Source organism: Elgaria multicarinata, chromosome 3 (assembly GCF_023053635.1).
Source record: "Elgaria multicarinata webbii isolate HBS135686 ecotype San Diego chromosome 3, rElgMul1.1.pri, whole genome shotgun sequence".
Classification (NCBI taxonomy): domain Eukaryota; kingdom Metazoa; phylum Chordata; class Lepidosauria; order Squamata; family Anguidae; genus Elgaria; species Elgaria multicarinata.
This window is the reverse complement of record NC_086173.1, coordinates 80,215,722-80,236,805: the sequence shown is the minus strand read 5'-3', so window position 1 is coordinate 80,236,805 and position 21,084 is coordinate 80,215,722. Positions and strand designations below refer to the sequence as shown.

At 41.4% G+C, this 21,084-nt stretch overlaps 1 protein-coding gene across 1 annotated transcript in view; it reads left to right on the top strand.

Moving 5' to 3' along the window:
• LOC134394888 (organic cation/carnitine transporter 2-like) overlaps window positions 1-21,084 on the top strand; it is a 43,209-nt gene that overhangs the window by 3,383 nt on the left and 18,742 nt on the right. The gene's annotated exons all lie outside the window — the stretch shown is intronic.

Sequence of the window (21,084 nt, the reverse complement as noted above, 5' to 3'; positions counted from 1 at the left end):
ATATGTATGCATTTTATTAATTTATATCAGGGTGGATTTGATTTAAATCACTACTCAAAAAGACTTGATTTAATCATGCGACTCCCCCCCCCCCAAAAAAAGTGCACTCTTCCTCGCTGTATTTTACACAACTCAGAGTTACCAAAGACTCATTCTTGCTGGTATAATAATATTTACAACCAGATGAAATTTCATTTTTAGAATAGCAACTTTTCAGGTTAGGTTTACAGTTATATCAAAAAATACTGATTGGTTATTCTATTAGAAACACATCATAGATAGATAATTATGAAATTATTGCGAGGTGAACTATTTCCAGTTTAATAGGTTAATCATTCATATTTGGACAACTTTTCTGCTGTACTTTATCGGAAGGAGAAAAATAACAGAAACCTCTGGAAGAGCATGACATTGTGAATGGATTAATGGAATTCATTTATCAAAACATTTAAACAGCCTCATGCTACATAATTAAAATGAATCCTTATTTCATGATGAATAACCTTTGGACTATAATGTATCTTAAATAGAAAACTATCTTTAGATAGATTTTTCTTCAAAAAGCATTTTATTAAAAAAAATCCGATTTAAGTCAAATAATCCAATTTAAATCAAAAAAATCCATTTATTTATTTTTAAAATCATTGATTTTTATCCACCCTGATTTATATACTGCCTTCCTTCCACTGAACTTAAGAGACCTCATGTACTAGAATTTCAAAATTCCCTGCTGCAGTGAACTGATAATTCACTCCGGACTTATTCTGTAACTGGGAGGCAATGTTCAGGTTAAAAAGAAAAGTATGCTACTTAGAATCATAGAATCATAGAATAGCAGAGTTGGAAGGGGCCTACAAGGCCATCGAGTCCAACCCCCTGCTCAATGCAGGAATCCACCCTAAAGCATCCCTGACAGATGGTTGTCCAGCTGCCTCTTGAATGCCTCTAGTGTGGGAGCGCCCACAACCTCCCTAGGTAACTGATTCTACCGTCGCACTGCTCTAACAGTTAGGAAGTTTTTCCTGATGTCCAGCCGGAATCTGGCTTCCTTTAACTTGAGCCCGTTATTCCGTGTCCTGCGCTCTGGGAGGATCGAGAAGAGATCCTGGCCCTCCTCTGTGTGACAACCTTTTAAGTATTTGAAGAGTGCTATCATGTCTCCCCTCAATCTTCTCTTCTCCAGGCTAAACATGCCCAGTTCTTTCAGTCTCTCTTCATAGGGCTTTGTTTCTAGACCTCTGATCATCCTGGTTGCCCTCTTCTGAGCACGCTCCAGCTTGTCTGCGTCCTTCTTGAATTGTGGAGCCCAGAACTGGACACAATACTCTAGGTGAGGCCTAACCAGGGCTGAATAGAGAGGAACCAGTGCCTCACGTGATTTGGAAGCTATACTTCTATTAATGCAGCCCAAAATAGCATTGGCCTTTCTTGTAGCCATATCGCACTGTTGGCTCATATTCAGCTTGTGATCTACAACAATTCCAAGATCTTTCTCGTTTGTAGTATTGCTGAGCCAAGTGTCCCCCATCTTGTAACTGTGCATTTAGTTTCTATTTCCTAAATGTAGAACTTGGCATTTATCCCTATTAAATTTCATTCTGTTGTTTTCAGCCCAGCACTCCAGCCTATCAAGATCACTTTGAAGTTTGTTTCTGTCTTCCAGGGTATTAGCTATCCCACCCAATTTTGTGTCATCTGCAAATTTGATCAGCGTTCCCTGCACCTCCTTGTCCAAATCATTAATAAAAATGTTGAAGAGCACTGGGCCCAGGACTGAGCCCTGCGGCACCCCACTCGTTGCCTCTCCCCAGTTTGAGAAGGTTCCATTGATAAGTACTCTTTGAGTCCGATTCTGTAGCCAACTGTGGATCCACCTAATAGTTGTTCCATCTAGCCCACTTTTAGCTAGTTTGTTAATCAGAATGTCATGTGGTACTTTGTCAAAAGCTTTGCTGAAGTCAAGATATATGACATCCACAGCATTCCCACAGTCCACAAGGGAATATGGACTATCAAAAAACGAGATCAAATTAGTCTGACAGGATTTGTTCCTGACAAATCCATGTTGGCTTCTAGTAATCACTGCATTGATTTCAAGGTGTTTACAGATTGACTTCTTTATAATCTGCTCCAGAATTTTCCCAGGGATGGATGTCAGTCTGACTGGTCTGTAGTTCCCAGGTTCCTCCTTTTTGCCCTTTTTGAAGATAGGGACAACGTTAGCCCTCCTCCAGTCGTCCGGCACCTCACCCGTCTTCCATGATTTTGCAAAGATAATAGACAAAGGTTCTGAGAGTTCTTCTGCTAGCTCCTTCATTACTCTTGGATGCAGTTCATCGGGCCCTGGAGATTTAAACTCATTCAAGGAAATTAGGTGTTCTTTGACCATTTGTTTATCAATCTCAAACTGCAATCCTGCCCCCTCAACTTCTGCTTCACTTTTTCCAGGGGGGTCATAGACCCGCTTTTGGGAGAAGACCGAGGCAAAGTAGGAATTGAGCACTTCAGCCTTTTGTTTGTCGTCTGTTATCAATTTGCCATCCTCATTAAGCAGTTGAACCACCATTTCTTTCCTCTGTCTTTTACTACTCACGTATCTGAAGAAAGCCTTTTTATTGCTTTTAGCATCCCTCGCTAATCTCAGCTCATTCACAGCTTTAGCCTTCCTGACGCCATTTCGGCACTTCTGCGCCACTTGTCTGTACTCTTCTTTTGTAGCCTGGCCTTCCTTCCACTTCCTAAATGTATCCCTTTTTGTTTTCAGGTCATCTCTAAGCTTTTTGTGGAGCCACATTGTTTTCCTCTGTTGTCTTCTATCTTTTCTCCTTGTTGGAATTGTTTGTAACTGTGCCTTTAAATTTTTATTTTTTAAATACTCCCACCCATCCTGCACTTGATCCTAAGCATTTTTCAGGAAAGCCCCACTGTGTTAAATCGGGCAGTTAGGGGGGAGTATCTAACACTGTCACAGAAGTGCCAGAAATTACTGCTAGCTCTTGGTAGCATGACTCCGGGAACTAGCCCTAATTAGCACTTCTGGAATGGGACAAGTATTTCTATTGGCTAACATAGGAGCTGTTGCAGCGAGCTCACTTCCCCTCCCCGCCAGAAAGAACAGTTGGCTCCAATGGACAATTGCCCCTGGGATTGCAAAAGTAAGAGGAAAGGATGCTCTGACCCCATCCATCGTCCAAAGGAGCAAGAGCCTCATTCAGGCAAGAATATCAGCACGGGCAGAGCAACCTGACCCAGAGTGCATTGAAATGCCTGGTTTATAGCTCAGTGCCTTGTTCTGGACTTGAAAACTGATCCCCCTCCTCTTCCTTTCCCCTTTGCTACTTTCCCCTTCCTTTCCTTTCCTTCCCCTTCATATCATTTATTTCATTTCTATACCTCCCCCCCTATCCAAAGCTGTCTAAATGGTTCACAAAAATACATAGTAAAAACAGGATATAAAATCTTTAATATACAAACATTTAAAACAATTAAAACAGGGACCTGTTATAATAAAATACTAGGACCTAATTTTTTTGTAAAAAAATGTGTGTCTTGTCATTTTAGTTTGTAAACCTGGTGGCAGGTCCCCTCTCTTTTTTAAGATGCTTTGGGAAACAATAATTGTCTGAAAACCATGATAAAACTGCAGTAAGTAAATAAATAATAAATAGACTATAAGAGAATGTCACTACAGTCCTGTACCTCTTTATTGAAAACTGCATATAAAGAGCAGGAACTGTAGAACTCACAGATTACCTCCCTTATTTCATATGTCTAACTGTTTATTATCAAGTAATTACATTGAACTTTCATTATGTTATCCTCACAATTGTCCTGCGGCATATTTCACCATTAATAATAGTTTGTAAGGGATTTGTAAAAATATTTCAGGAACATGCCCTTCCCTGTGGTTTGGGTCTAATTTTCCCAGACCAAGATGAATCTGTTCAGGTAACCTCTCCTAAGCCTATTTACTTGTAAATAAGTTCCATTAGTTTCAGTGGAGTGTACTTCAAAGTAAGTATGCTAAGTTAGGGTAGCAGTATATGTTTATGTAGCTTTTTTTTAATCAGTTTTACATACTTGGTAACTTATTGGTATTTATTTAACACATACCGTCATTTTACGTAGTCCATAGTACTGCCTGAGTGTATCAGATCTAATTGATTAGAATTGACAGTGGGTCATTTAAGTCTAACTGCACTCTTGGTTGACACTGTATGCCAACTTTGTTTTGCAGAACTGAAATGAGCTAAAGGTCCACCTGGTTCAGCTCCCTCCTGCCAGGCAGAATATTCACCAGCCTCCTTCCTCCCACCCCCATCTTACTTACATAATTCTGATTTCATAATTCTGCTACAAGCAGAAAGCAAATACTCTTCAGAAAGAAGAAAGATGATTCAGTTCAGATAATCATGTAAACCTGAAGTTTGTTCTTGAAGTAATTGGAATCTTATGAATTGCTTGCTTATGTGTTTCCACTCTCTTAGTTGTGGTAAAATCCTTGTCCTAGACTGTGGGCTCTAAGTGGCTTCCCCAACTTGGTGCCTCCAGATATTTTTGAACTTCAACTTTCATGTCATCTGAACCTGGTCACAGTGTTCTCCAATTGTGACATAGTTGATCACGGTAGCCTTGCCGCTGGTTTGGTAGCCTACTGAAACTGAATGTTGGCAACTGACAACGGTGATAAGTAGGAGTTCAAATTAGCATGATTTTCAAATCAGTTAAAACACGAAGGTGTATCATGCTTTTTGTAGGAAACACAAAGAATAATGAACCATGGAAAGTAGTGAAGGCATGAGGCATGAATGAGTAATGAAGAAGAAAGGAAGGATTGAGTAGGAAGGATTGTTTAAACAAGCTGCAGGCAACAGAGTTATAACAGAAGTACCATTGAGGCATATGTCATAGGCTATAAAAAAGAGAGCAAGAATAGGGTGTGGAAAAGTATTTGAGCGGTTGTACTTGTGGGGATAGACAATAGGAAAGTGGCTGGAGCAAAGTGCATAGAGTTAATAGGATGTTCATAGAGGTATTCAATGGGAAATGATGATACCTGGTACATGAGGATCCATTCGTTTTTTCAGTCTAGTTTACAAAGTTGTGTCACTCAGAACATTCCTCTCCATTTGTGTCATAGGTTCTAACTTGAGTAGCAATATTTTCAGCCCTGAGGGCAATTTGTCTTTTTTCAGTCCTAAGGGGACATTTGTCCTGCAGACATTTGGGCTTGATGGCATTTATTTTCATTATTCTCTCTTTTCTTGCTTGCCACCCCCCTTTTTTTGCTGGATTCTCTTTTTTCTTGCTCCCCGTTCGTTGGATGCTGCGTTTCTTGCTCTTCCTTTTATTGGATTCTCCCTTTCCTTGCACCACTCCTGTGTTGGATTCTCTCTTTTCTTCTTCCCCCTCCCTTGGAATTCTCTCTCTCCCCGCCCCCACTGCTGCCTCTCCTTCCTTCTTCTTTCTCCCTCCCCACTGTTGCCTACTGCTGCTTTCTTTTCCCACTTCACTCACCTCCTTCCTTCCCCACCTGAAATATCCTCAAATATCCACCACAATCCAATCCATTGCTCTTTTTGCGGGGGACCCTTTCCAACCACTGCCACCACAGAGAAGAGGTGAGAGGAGGGAGTCATGGTGGGTACCAAGTTGCCAAGACCTACTGTAAGCCTTCTTTTTATTTATTTTTATACTACTGAATAGTCAAAGCTATTTATCTTGATACTAGTTTCCTAAAGCACAGTTCTGTATACACACTTTATTCAGTAAAAATGTTTATGAATCTGTACACATTAATGGTACACATTTGCTGGTCCTCTGCCAGGGCATTGTCATGTTGTCAAATTCAGAACCCTTTAAATTATGTTCAGAACAGATAACTAGAAATCTCAAAGAAGAGTCTTGGAATTATAAACATTAATAAGTCTTGTCTTTTTACGCATCCTACTCTAAAAATCTTTTTGAAACTATTTTGTTGTTGAGGCCTGCATAGCACATTTTTCATATCCTGCTTTCAATCTTGTGAAATCTACTTCCTTCCATTCCTGCATCTTTCCTCCGTCCATTCCCATTTGCAAACTCTTTATAATACCTTTAATTCAGATTCCATAAATGTATCCCACATATTTGGGGGGGGGATAATGAGCACAGAGGAGGTCTGTACTATGCAGTTTCCTTTATGTCTTTTCAAACTGCAGATCATCTTGACTCTTATTGATTATTTCAAGAGAAGGAGTCTGTTGCAGCAAAAAATCAGAGTCTTGTAGCACTTTAAAGACAAAGTTATTATGGTATAATACTGCAAATTGAGGTACACCCACAGTCCGGATAACATTCAGTGTCTGTATTGCTACCTGAGATGTATAGATTGTTAGTAAGTCTCCAAAAAAAGATCACATAGCCAAAAGCTTGAAAATCGCTACCCACCCATCCCCCTGGTTTCTGGTAAGTATGTGCAATACTCACACTAACTGAGCACAGCAAGATCTTGAGTTCCCTGGCTGGAACCTGACTTTGCAAACTAATCCTTCTCACAATTCATAATAAGGGACCCTGTTAGTCTTAGGAACCAGTTCATACTAATGCATTTCAGTGAGATCAAATGCAAGCCTGACAGTTCTGATTCAAAGCCAGATTATCTGTTCTTAAAGTTTACTAGAGGAATTCAATAATTAATTTTTAAGATTAAAACTTCTTAACCAAATCCCAGGTGGCAGTAGCTGATATTTAGCTACATTGTTTGTACAGTTTGGTAAACAAAATTTTGAAACAATTTCCAAAGGAGTAGCCATGTTAGTCTGTTGCAGCAAAAACAAAAAAGAGACTTGTGGCACCCCTCATCCCACACACACGCTATACATAAATGTGTTTGTGGGGATATTTTACTACCCTAAACTATTTTCTAATAAACCCTGGGTGGTAAACTGCCCTACAACCAGAAATATGTAGGGTATTTTTAAACTCCAAACATTAGACAGGTATCATAAGTATCAAAGAAAGGTTTTAGGTAAAACTATATTTTTTACTAAGAACTAAAATCTTTGGTCATATGGGATATTTTTTTAACCCTTATAAGAATTGTGTCTCCGATGAGGTAATACCTGTTCAGACAATGCACTAATCCATGGTTGGGCCACTAACCCTTTTGCAGCAAGTGGTTAGTGAGCGTATTTAAACTGTAGTTATGTAGCCACCATGATTAGGTATGGTTCGCACAACACACTAAGTCATGGTTCACACGACACCTTAACCCTAGCCAAAAATCCTTAATATGTCGTTTGAATAGGGTCACTGTTTGTGCCAACCTACTCAACACCGGCAGCAGACTTTGGGGGCCCACAGACATTGTGCTGCCAACTGCCCCCCATAACAGCACAATCCTGTTTAAGTTTAGTGTCAGTTACTTCCAAGTAAGTGTTTGCAGAATTTCAGCCTTAGATATTCTGCCTCCCCTTATCAGAATGAAGTTCTTAGGCTGCAGTCCTTATGCAACTAAGCACCATTGAGAATAGTGTGACTTATTTCAGAGTAAATAGGCATAGGATTATGCTGTTAGGTGTATGATCTCTCGTATTACCTTGTTTCAGTAATGTATTAGAACTAGAAGATGTGTTCATCCTATTTGTTTGTTTTTTATAGTTTGCCATAACTCATAGGATCAGGACTTAGAAACTACAGTTTCGTCAAATAGAACAGAGCCAAATATGAATGGCTCACAATCTTAAGTAATCAGAATAGAGGATTTGGGGAAATTCTCTCTCTCACTCACTCTCATGCGCACATGCACGTACACCTGAATTAAACGTTATATGATATGTACAGATAAAACAACACAGTTCCCTTTAACCTACTTATATTTCTTTGCATTTAAAGACTTGTCTTACCCCGCCCTTTCAGTTCTCTGCCCTTAAGTAACATACTTTGTGCCCCAGGTTTTTTAAAATCCATTTACCTGCTCCTAACCTCACACCTAAATGGTAGGTATAAAAGAAAGTATAAAAAATAGCTTGATAAGAAACCCACACCACCTAATCTGGGCCAGTGCAGATTAAAATAACTGGCTAAAAGATAACAGCTGGGTGACCTAGAGTTGGATTTCATGAAAACCTCTTGGAGTTGCATGTTTGGCTGAGATTGCTTGCCTCCTGCCCACCTGCCAAAGCTTGCTATAGTTGGCACTTGTCAACCAACATTGACAAATGTAGTATGTTTATGTTTCCTGGAGCCATTGTGTAAGTTCTGTAGCCTTTCACCTACTTTCAGACTTTCAATTTCAAACTTGTTCAGCTCTCTAATCTGTTTGCTCAGGCCTGCCAATTTGCCTCCTGCTTGGCTGCCTATCTTACCTTCTCTTACCTTTGCCTGAGAACCAGCCTATGTAACATCTAGGAGGGAAAGTTTGGATTTGATACACGTTGTGTTATCTATATTCATCAAATCCCTCCCTCCAGCTTTTTTCTGTGGGGAATTTGGAAGTACCAGAATCGTATGTCCATGCCTTCTTTTCTACAGGGAGTGAGGAATGTGTTGTGCTTGGGCTGACATCTGGAATCCAGACTGATACTGCAGGTACTAAAGGCTCTGCATTGCCAAAGGCTCTGCATTGCCAAAGGCATCTGGGGAAGAGTTGAGTGAATGCCCCCTTTCCTGAAAGGAATATTTCTTGTATCTCATGTTAGTCCTTTTATGTTGCAGTAATGCATGTTGCATGAGCAATTCTGATTTTTCTGAGAAAAGCAAACGTAATCTCTTTCCATTAAATAATTAATGACAGGAAGTGCTTAAGTACAAAGGTAAACCAAAGTCAACTTTTTTATTAGCCTTTTTCTTTATAGTAAGGTTTACACTAATGTCATGTGAAGGCTTGCGTTTAAAAACAAATATAATTTTTTCCATAGCATAGGGGATGTAATCTAAAATTAGCAGGAAAATTGATAACAGTAATGTCAACCAAGTCCCAAATCTTTTGTCAATATGTAGTTAATAAGATGTTGGTTTTGTGTACTGAGTAAAATGTGTATTAGTTGTTGTTTTTAAAATCAGGGTTTGCTTATAGGATTATGGTTAAGGTAAAAGGCAACTAGACAAACTGCCAAACCAATGAAATGTGAACTATCCCAACCTTATTAGTTACCATGCCATGGTGTCCGGAGATCCAGTAGTACATTTCAACTCTCAACCCCCCTACGGCGAGCTTCTGGCTGTTTTTCCACCTTCGTGTCCACAGCTACCTTTTGCCCTGAATATTGTAAAAGTAAAAGTCTCTTCAACCCTTGCACCTGCCCCATGCTTTCCCCCAGCCAATTGCCTCCACTAATGTCTTTTTTTCTACTTAATTAGTGGAAGAGTGCTTTGTGAGGCTAGGGGTTTGGCAACATATGCTGAACCCAACCTACAAAATATATATATATTTTTTTGGAGAAGCTTTTTCTCCATGTAATGACCAGTCTGTGTACAAGTTTTAGTAGGTATAGGGAGGCTTGTGGACTTTGCATTAGAACTATTTCAATTTTTTAAAAAGATGATCCGATAGTCTACCAGTTCAACTACTTTGTTACCATATGTGCTCCTCTAAACTCACATTTAAACGTGTGCATGTTTTCAAGTTAAGCATTCATTATTGGACATTTGTTGAGGGACTTTTGACTTTGAACATGGGATGTCTGGCAGGAGGAAATAAAGTGACTCTCACTGGCTTTTTCAAGAACAAAATAATTTATTAAAGAAAAACAAGAATTTAAAATGTACAGTCATTAATCAAGGAAATTAACTTGGTAGAGGGTTTATTTATTTATTTATTTATTGCATTTTTATACCGCCCAATAGCCGAAGCTCTCTGGGCATTTCACAAAAATTAAAACCATTCAAAGTATAAAACAACAGTATAAAAACATGATATAAAATACAATATAAAAGCACAACCAGAATAAAATCAGCAGCAGTGCAGAAATACAAATTTAAAACAGCAAAGTTAAAATTAATTTATAGACAGTTAAAATACTGAGAAAATAAAAAGGTCTTCATCTGGCGTCTAAAAGAATATAGTGTGGGTGCCAGGTGAACCTCCTTAGGGAGCTCATTCCACAGCCAGGGTGCACAGCAGAGAAGGCCCTCCTCCTGATAGCCACCTGCCTCACTTCCTTTGGCAGGGGCTCATGGAGAAGGACCCCTGAGGATGACTTTCAATTCCTTCAAATAGCCTGACCCCAAGCCGTTTAGGGCTTTAAATGTTAATACCAGCACTTCAAATCAGGCCTGGACCTAGACTGGCAGCCACTGAAGTTGGTAAAGGACTGGCGTGATATGGTCCATTGGCCAGTCCCTGTTAGTAAACGTATTGCCCTGTTTTGTACTAGTTGAAGTTTTCAAAGGCAGCCCCACGTATAATGCGTTGCAGTAATTCAAACGAGAGGTTATGAGAGCATGGATAACTGTAGCTAGGCTATCTCTGTCCAGATAAGGGCACAGTTGGTATATCAGCCTAAGCTGATAAAAGGTACTATTTGCCACTGAGTTCACCTGTGCCTCGAGTGACAGCTCTGGATCCAAGAGCACCCCCAAACTATGAACCCGATCCTTTAGGGGGAGTGCAACCCCGTCCAAAACAGGGTGAACATCACCTAGCCAGACAGGCGAACCACCCACTAACAGTACCCCCGTCTTGTCTGGATTGAGTCTCAGTTTATTGGCCCTCATCCAGTCCATTACTGTGCTCAGGCACTGATTCAGAACAGCCACTTCCCCACCTGGGTTTGATGAAAAGGAGAGGTAGAGCTGGGTGTCATCTGCATATTGATGACTCCTCAACCCACATCTCTGGATAACCTCTCCCAGCGGTTTCATGTAAATGTTAAACAGCATAGGGGATAAAATAGAGCCCTGTGGAACCCCATGGCCTAAATGCCATGGCACAGAGCAATAATCTCCCAGCACCGCCTTCTGGAATCGGCCATCCAAGTAGGAGCGGAACCACTGCAACACAGTGCCTCCAACTCCCAGTCCAGACAACCTATCCAGAAGGATACCATAGTCAATGGTATCGAAAGCCACTGAAAGACCCAAAAGAATCAACAGGGTTGCACTCCCCCTGTCCCTCTCTCGGCAAAGGTCATCCCACAGGACGACCAAGGCAGTTTCTGTTCCAAAACCTGGCCTGAAGCCCAATTGAAATGGATCTAGATAATCCGATTAATTCAAGAGTGCCTGGAGTTGTCCCGCAACCACCCACTCAAGCACCTTGCCCAAGAAGGGGATATTAGCCACCGGCCTTTAATTGTTAACATCCTCTGGGTCCAGGTTAGGCTTTTTCAGGAGTGGTCTGATTACTGCCTCTTTTAAAGTGGCCAGCACCACTCCCTCTCTCAGGGAGGCATTTACAACTTCCTGGACCCAGCCTGCAATCCCCTCCTTATTTGATATAATGAGTCATAAGGGGCAAGCACACAGGTGGTTGGCCGAACTTGGCCAAGCACCTTGTCTATATCAATCAAAACAAGAACACACATGCAAACATGCAAGAAACCTTCATTGTATGTGAAGAGAACCAGATTTCGGGAAAATTAGGTTACTCATAAGAGCATAAGAAAAGCCATGCTAGATCAGACAAAGGATACATCTAGTCCAGCATTCTGTTCACCCAGTGGCCAACCAACTAACAACCAGGAAACCTACAAGCAGGACATGAGTGCAGCAGCACCCTCCCAACACTGTTCCCCAGGAACTAGTGTACATAGGCTTACTGCCTCTGATACTGGAGGTAGCAGAGAGGCATCAGGACTAGTAGCTACTGATATCCTTTTCCTCCACTGATAGCGCCTCCCAGTAGCTGAATCCAAAGGCTCTGGTGCTTAAGGTTAGACCATGGACATATGTAAACAGCCCAGCCTGATCTACATTGAGCTTTTGAGTGTGAAAAGGAATAACTAAATCGGCATCCCTAACAGTCTCGAGAAGGTTAAAAAAACGGGTTTCAGGTGAGTGTTGGAAGAATGGGGGGGGGGGAGATTTGAGGAGGTTTGTTCTAACAAAAGCTAATCCTGATGCACAGTTATAGTTACAAAAGGGGATGAGGGAAGAGATTATTTAGTTGTAGCCAGACACCCCAAAATTCTGCTGTTTTTGACTTGGAAAGGGAGGTTATCCTAGAACTCAAAATACATTCATTCCAATTTGTAGCACTTAGTGTGCTTTCTCCAGGCTTATTTGTTCCTCTTCCCAATGGACTACAACTTGGTCAAATCTACTGGACTACAGAGCTACAAGAGAGGGCAAACAACAGGGACCTGGTTGCAATCCTTCCCACAGAGTCTAGTTGGGCAGACTCAACGAACAAAGAGGCCACTGGCCTGGATCTCTGGTAGCAATGATCTCTTTGGTTCCCCCACCTTCAGGGACTTGTCCTGAGGCCAGCTGGTGTTACTATGGGCAAGGAATCCCCCTCAGCCCAACCCCAGCAACAAAAAAGCACATTCAGCACAGTTGCAACCTTTAGTGAACAGCTTCCGGGAGTTCTGAGAATAAACATAGAATGAAAATGTCAACCCAGTGTGCACCCCCGCTGTAAAGAAGGCAAACTCTATGTTAGCATAATTAGAAAAGGAATCGAGAATAAAACTGCCAGACTCAAACTGCCTTTATGCAACCACACTTAAGAATACTGTGTACAGTTTTGGTCACCACACCTAAAAAAAGATATTGTAGAGCTGGCAAAAGTGCCGAAAAGGGCAATTAAAATCCATCATGGTACTGGAGCATCACCTCTATGAGCAAATGTGCAGCTTGGAAAAAGGAGGCTGAGGAGAGACATGATAGAGGGGGACAAAATTATGCATGGTATGCAGAATGTGGATAAGGATATATTTTTCTCCCTCTCCCAATATAGTAGAACCCAAGGTCATCCCATGAAGTTGATTGGTGGGAGATTCAGGACAGATAAAAGGAAGTACTTCTTCACACAGCACATAGGTAAACTCTGGAATTCACTACCATAAGATGTGGTGATGGCCACCAATGTGGATGGCTTTCAAAGGGAGTTGGATGAATTTCTGGAGGAGAAGGTTATCAATGGCTACTAGTCCTGATGGCTAAGTGCAACCTCCAGTATCAGAGGCAGTAAGCCTGTATACAACAGTTGTTGGAGAACATGGGTGGGAGGGTGCTGTTGCACCATGACCTGCTTGTTGTTCCCTGGTCGACAGCTGGTTGGCCTCTGTGTGAACAGAATTCTGGGCTAGATGGATCGTTGGTCTGATCCAGTAAGGCTCTTCTTATGAAACTGTGTATTCTCTTAGAGGGAGACCATAGCTGAATCTAGTAATGGGTTATCTTTGTAAAAGCTGCAATATGGGAATGTTTGCTAATATCAAGACATATTCTCCTGTGCTGGGAATTGCAGTGTCTGTAATCTGAGAAATATGTCCAGTTCATAAGAATCCCCGCATGATCATGAGTGTGACATACTGTTCCTGTAACTTTCCAGTCCAAGGAAAATGTGAAGCATCCCACACTGTTATTTTATACAGTGAGATAATTTTGACTATAGTCTCTGTGGAAAACCTGTGTCTGTGTAACTAGAGTTGCAAGCTCTGCATGAATTCACTGAAACATTCTGGAGATTCAGTCTATATTAAAAGGCTGTTGGCTTGTTGTAAACTGAATATCATTTAGTTTCACAGCTGTTGAATTTTCCAGGGCTGTAGCTATGATGCCTCGAAAGTATGAAAAAAATCATACTTTTGTCGAATCATTCTTCTGCCATGTTAAAGAAAAAGTATGTATAATGTGCTCTGATTAAGATATCACTGGCTCGGAGAGTTAGAATTTATTTATTTATTTATTTATTTATTTATTTATTACATTTTTATACCGCCCAATAGCCGAAGCTCTCTGGGCGGTTCACAAAAATAAAGATGGCCAACCTGTTTTATCACCAATAGCCACATTGGGTGGGTACATACTATGAGCATCTGGAACAAGAGGGCACTTTGCAGATTTTATTTATCTGTTACATTTATATCCTGCCTTTCTTCCAAGGAGCCCAAGGTGGAATACATCCTCCATTTTATCCCCACAACAACCCTGTGAGGTAAGTTAGGCTGAGAGTCAGTGACTGGCCCAAAGTCATCCAGTGAGCTTCTTGGATGAGTGGGATGCTGAACCCAGATCTCCTGAGTCCCAGATCCCAACGCTCTACCACTAAACCACACTGGTTCTCAATATTTTAGACTGCAATCCTACACCCATTTACCTGGGAATAAATCCTATTGAACTTGCTATGTACCATTATTAACAGTTTGCTTCCTCCCCCACCCAATTAATGTGACAGCTGCCAGGCTACAGAAGGCAGACATGCTGCAAATACTTGTCCATTCTGGAATTGTGAATCTTTCATATGAAAACCTCTCTTTAAAATTCTGAAATTGATGTGGGATTCTTTTGGGGTTAAAGTTACACACATGCAAAGCAGTTGCTTTCATTCTCCATGAAATCCTTTCAGGGTAGAGGGTTTCTTGGTGAAACCTCAGTGTGAACTGGTCTGTATGTAGGATTGGAACCCACATCTGTGGCTATGGCAGCTGCCAAATGCTATGTCTCTGTGTGATGCCTTGCACAGATGAAAATATTGGAAACATAAAAAATAGGGTTCACATCCAGAAATGGCCCTTTATATACCTCTTTCAGTGACTATAGAAGACTATCTCATCCTGAATATGCAAAGTTAACTTGGATGTGCTATTTCTGTACAACTATATGCAGAGCTGGTATCCTGTATTATCTGAGTCATATGTGGCAAATTTTAACATGTCCCTACTATCTTACATTTTCAGTCTACAACAGATTTATGTTTCAACTTTAGTTGAGTGCCATGCAGTAAGATATTAAAAATGTTGATCCAACAGTATGATGAGATTTCATCCCTGGTGCACTTTTCATTGCAGATTTACACAGAAGTAAAGCTATAATGTAGTCTTCCAAGGAGATTGTCATCTGCATAATGTCTGAATTTTAGGCACTAAAATGCCTGGGACAAAAGATATCCCCCAAAACCAACTGAATACTTGGTTTTAGGATTGTTATTATTATTTAGTCTGAGCCAGTGAAATATGTTGGAGTGAAATATTTACAGCAGAACTGATCCAAGGAAGCAAATTTAAGCACCCACATAGAGTTTTCTTTCTGAAAACCAAACAGAGCCTGGGACAAAATAAAATCCCAAGATTTCTGTTTATTTTTGTCATTGGGCTGCTTTTCCCCCCAGCCAATAGAAAGAATTGGGGTAAAAACAATGCCCCGTGTAACCACACACAAGTCTTTCTTTTGGGGATATTTTTCTACACTTGAATGCGGCTTTGGATAGTAAAATACCCAAATAAACATTTATGGTGGTTTGTTTTTATTCCATGAAGGTTGAGGCCTTTGCTAGGGGGATCCCGGGCTCAGGCAGGTATTAACCCTCCCTGGCCCCGGGATATAGGCCTACCCTTTGGCCCCGCTTTTTCTCACGGTCTTGAGCTGAGCCCAAGACTGCAAGCGTGTGGCCCGTTTCCACAGCTTTTCCACAGCCGTGCATGGGGCGCAGCGTTCCTAGGGTGGGGGGAGCAGGGAAATTTCACGTTATTCATAACACGAGGTCTCCCCTCCTCTCCCCCAGATTTTCAGTTAGGTCTAGCAAAGGCCTGAATCTCAGCCACATCCTGAATAACCATCTATATCACACCTTGTTAATAAGCTGTTATCACACATCACCATCAGCAATGCAATACCCTTCTAATCTCTTTGACTTTATTCAGTATCTGGGATGAGAAGCAGCAGCTCAGGACTGTCAGGATTTGCTGTTTACAACTGTGCGTGGATTCCATTAGCTGAATGGCCATGCTGGCAGGGAATAGTGAGTGTGCATGTGTGTGAAAGAGGGAGCGAGATCAGTGAAGGGCTGAGAACTGCAGCCAGATTGCATTTCCTTACTGTTCCCAATATTTTACAAGTTCTGCCTGAGAAATAGCATTGAATTTAACATTATAGGTGGCCTTCAGCCTAGCCCAATGAACTTCAGTAACCTTGCTTAGATGGAATTGGAGAATGAAAATAGCTCTCACATGAGATGGTTTGCTATATTCAGTACTGAATCAGTCCCAAGCAACACTAAATTAACTAAATGAAAACTTTGTTTACATGGCAGTGGCACAACTTCACCTGTGGAAACACAACTTTTGTGGCAATCAGTATAGACAAACCATAAGAATGCTATTTGGGTTTGTAACAAAGGGTGATTTCTGGGCTACAATTCAAGAAGCATTTCTACATGCCTCAGAAAAAGTTGAAGTTCCAGTATTCATTTTTAGTGTCAACTTCTTGAGCTGGGATGAGAAGCAGGGGCGAGTTAGGTAAGGGGTGGAAATCACCTGAGGTCCACATTGTTCTCATCTCTGATTTCTACTCCCTCATGTGATAAACATAAATCTCAGACTCTGCTGTTGTGATAGATGTCTGTTTTAAATTCTTGCTGGAAAAATATGCATACGATTCCAAAAACATCTTGGCTTGGATCCTAACTTTCCATGAACGGAACATAGTTTGTGTTTGTAGAACAGGGCTGTCTCACTTCCCTCTAGCCTCTGCACTCCCCCCCCCAAAAAAATATGTCCCTGGCATTTGGGGGGCATTCAGGTCTGCAGAAGGAGGGGGTTGGTAGAAAATTCTCTCTTATATGAATCAAGGAGCAATGTACAATCCAAGCCACTATGCTTGCTTTTATCTGGGGTACTGTGATATTGGCATTTAAAAGATCCATCACTGCCCGTGTTTTCCTTCCTCAGATACTTCCTCTTTTCAAAAGAGTAAGTACCCAACAAGCACAAGGCCCATTGAGTCCGCTGTTCTAATGGTGCTGCTTTTCCTGCGTACAGCAGGAGAGAGCAGCAATTCCAAGTTCAAAAAAACGTCGGACTTAGAAAGAGGGGTTTTTTTTGTTGCGCAAGGAAGGCCAGAAGGGGAGGGAGGGGCGCGGGAGGCAAACGACGTCATGTGAAGGACCTGAGAAAACTCTGTGAGTGCCCCATAAGGAGCGTGCAATAAAATGCTCGTCGGATGGAGCTTTAACTCTTACAACATACTACTCTTTTGAGAATTATCAATTATCTCTTTTTCTACTGTGGATTTGATACAGCCTTCCCCAACTGGATGTTTTGGACCAACTCCCATCAGCTCCAGACAGTATGGCTAATGGTCAGAAATGCTGGGATTTGTAGTCCAAAATATCTGAAGGGCACCAGATTGGGAAAGGCAGCACTAGAACATACAAAGTTCTGCATTCAGTAATTCTGTTCCTTCCTCCTGTCACCCCACACATCAAACCTTATCTGGATCAACAAAGAAAAGGTTAGTCCTACATAGGTGCTCTCAATATTTTATTTATTATTACGTTTCTATACCACCCAGTAGCAGAAGTTTTTAGACAGGTTTTAGACAGTTGCTGAAAATGAATAAGCTGTATGATCCATTCTCTGTTCTTGTGCAAGATAGCTAAAAACAAGAGACCCACTGGCTGGGTTCACACAACAGGACAACCCACACTCAAGGTTGAGTATGGGTTGAAATGTAGGTTGTCACTGAAATGTGGGTTGTGCAAACCAAGCTACGCTAACAAACCATGGTTTGTTAACCATGAATAATCCATGATTAGAACCCATAGTTCGTTGTTTGGTTGTGAACTGTAGGTTGTTTGTGATTAGTTGGCGAACCTGGGTTCACACAGTACAACAACCTATGGTTCAGTAACAACCCACAGTTCAATGACAACCCACAGTCTTCTTCTCTAAGTGGCAGGGCCTCCAGCAAGACCCCAGCCAGCTGGATGGGAAAGCCTCGTGGACCTGATCCAGCCCACAGGCCAGAGGTTCCCTATCCTTGGGGTAGACAGATTTGAGCTAGATGGACCAATGATTTGATTTAATATAAGGCAGCTTTCTATGTTCCTATTTCTTAATCTACTGTTCTGCCTTGGACTTCTTGATTACTGAGACTGCCAGCAGAAAATTGATAGTAATTTCCTTCCGTTCTTGAACATGTTAATCACAGTAGACATACCATCTGAGTTGTGCCTTGTTGTCATTGTACAATGGGAAATTAGTTAAATCTTCTCATTGACATTTTCAAGATGAACATAGAAAGCTGCTTTACACTAATTTAGACGATTTGTCCATCGTGCCCAGTACTGCCTGCTCTGATTGACTGTAACTCTCCAGGATCTCAGGCACCTGATACCAGATCCTTTTAACTAAAGATGCCAGTGATTGTACCTGGGACATTCTACATGCAAAGCATATGAACTACCATGGAGCTACCAAGAAGATGATTGTGGAGTGAGGGGCTCCCTGAGGCAAGAGACCACCATGTCTCCTCAGTCTTGATGAATGCCAATATCTTGCAAGGGTGTGAGTGGACAGTGTGTTGACTATGTGTGACAAAGAAGTCTTCTAATCATTGCTTCTCTACAGGAACAATTTATTGCATGCTCATGATTGGCCATTCAGGAAGGTTTGTGGGTCCTTTACTTGACGTCTTCCGTGCTTTTCCCCAGTAATCTCGCTTTTTAAAACATGGAGATAAATCTGTATTTAAATTCTCGTAGGTCTAATTCCGCCACCAGATGGCATTGCCCAAAGAGGAAGTTTGCAATCCAAAATCACATGGTTGCTGTTGGTCGCCATCTAAAGGAGCTTGTAGTGAATGTGGAAAGACCTGAGAAAAAGAAGGCCTAGTATCGGTGGTTTTCCCGTTAATGTAGAGACTCCCCATATCTCATCATTTTGAATGAAATGATTTAGTGACTGTATGACAAAAGCAGCAGCCAAAGAGCAGGAAAGGAGTCTTGGGGTAAGGAGGAGAAAATGGGCCTTAAGTGGGACCCACTCTGATAGAGTTTGTTCTGCTGCTACAGCCCCCTCAGCTGCTCCTGCTTTTGAGTTCATGTGCCAACCAGTTTGCTTATTGTTAGAGGAGGGAGGAAAAAACAGGGTTTGACATATGGGTGAGCCATGCAGCCCATGGGGACGACAATGGCAGGCTCTTGGACTGCAGGCAACTTCTGCTCCCATCTCCATCCACATTTTTCATTGCCATTCCCTAGTCTTTTTCTTCTCTCCTGTTTAATGAAGCTTTTAATCTCTCTGGGCTGGGACCATGTTACTTCTGTATTCTGCACAATCCCTAGAGTATAGTTGGTTCTAAGTCAGAGCATGTACTTGTGCTGTTGTTTCTGAAAATGCTAAAGATTCTAGAAAACTGATGGGTCTCTCTCTATAGGCTGGCTACACAAAATGGGAAATAGGCCTTTCCCCATACAACTAGATTTTTATTTTTTGTTCTCTAGCACCTCCAGGTGGCCCACACTGACATATCTTAAAAGAAATGAGTGAACCGATTAGGACTGCTTTGTGTTTTTAAATGTAGGTCACACACATCTAATGATAGTGATGATGGCAAAGGAAACTACAACAGATTATGCATATATATTCCTATATAGCAACTTGACAGATAAGTTTGTTTTCCTCTGTATAGATTTCACAGGTGAGATTTCTAAATCTTTGTTCTGGGCCCATTTCCTCATACATGTAACCCCATATTGCAAGTGTATTAAGTATTTAAGCCTAGGCTTAAATATGCTGTATTGTATTTGGAAGAAGATGTATTAAATCTAAAGAGTTATTTCTAAAGGGATGTGTTAAATCTGTATTAAAAAGTAGTACATGTGAGATAAGCCCAAAATGTTGTAGTATGTCCCTACTCCCTAAGAGGAGTGCTACTATTCATGACAGTCTGCATTATAGGACTGTTCAGGACTCAGCAGAGGGGTGAGTGTCGGGAGCAGGAAAGACTAAATACAGTTTCTCTTCCTTCCCCTGGACCTTCCCCTGATGTACTATATAGAGTTAGAGGACTGCCAGTCCCAAACCTGAGAGCCAGTGTGGTTTAGTGGCTAAAGCGTCTGACTGGGAGTCAGGAGATCCAGGTTCTAGTCCCCACTCGGCTTGGAAACCCACTGGGTGACTTTGGGCCAGTCACAGACTCTCAGCCCAACTTATGCCACAGGATTGTTGTTGTTGTGAGGATAAAATGGAGAGGAGGATTATGTATGCCGTCTTGCGTTCCTTGGAGGAAAAAAGGCGGGATATAAATGCAATAAATAATAATAATAATCCTGAGTATTTTGATAGCCATATAGCAAGGGGTGCAGGAGCAAGGGAGCAGTTCTGGAGATAGGAAAGCCATCTTTCCCTGCCCTGATTTTCCCCCTTCCAGGATATTTATTTATTTATTTAACCAAAGTTCTCTGGGTGGTTTATAAGTCAGTTAAAATATATATAAAATCAAATCAAAAATAAAATAGCACAAGATAAAATCAGACAATGTAATATCAGCAACAGGGAGTAAAAACAGTGTAGCAATAACAGCCTACATAAGACCATGAGCAAAAGATAAAACTGGTTTGGACTTTGGAGAATAAAAAGGTCTTCAGCAAGGAGCTGAGAGGACCGTAACATTGTTGCCAGGCGACCCCCTCTTACCATAACGTTAGGGTTGGCATGAGTCTGTTATCCCTTTTCCTCTGCTCTCCATTTTACTTTTTATGAGGAGGTGGTTTAATTGGCATACAAACATTGTGTGTCTCAAACTGCTCTTAGCCATAGATTTGATTTGTAGGTTCACCCAAGCACTTCTCAGGCGTTATTCCTGAAACAGGGAATTGCAACTCACATAGGGGGTATGGGACCATGCTTGCCAGGCTTCACCCCTTCAGTCTCCACCCATCCTATATTGAGTGGGATGGTCTGAAGGGGGCTTCTCTACATATTCCTGTGAAAGCTTGTATATGGCTCTGCAATCAGGAACCCTAACAGGGGCTTTTACAGAAGTCCTCCCACTCAAGGCAGGAAGGCTGGGGGGTGGAATAGACATTGAAGTGGAGACAAGGACAGCAGTTTGAATCTATCAACTGAAGCCAACGTAAAACAAAATAGTTTCTTTAAATGACTGAGATTTGTTAATACCTCTTTGCGGTACATCTACCCAGTTACAGAAGCA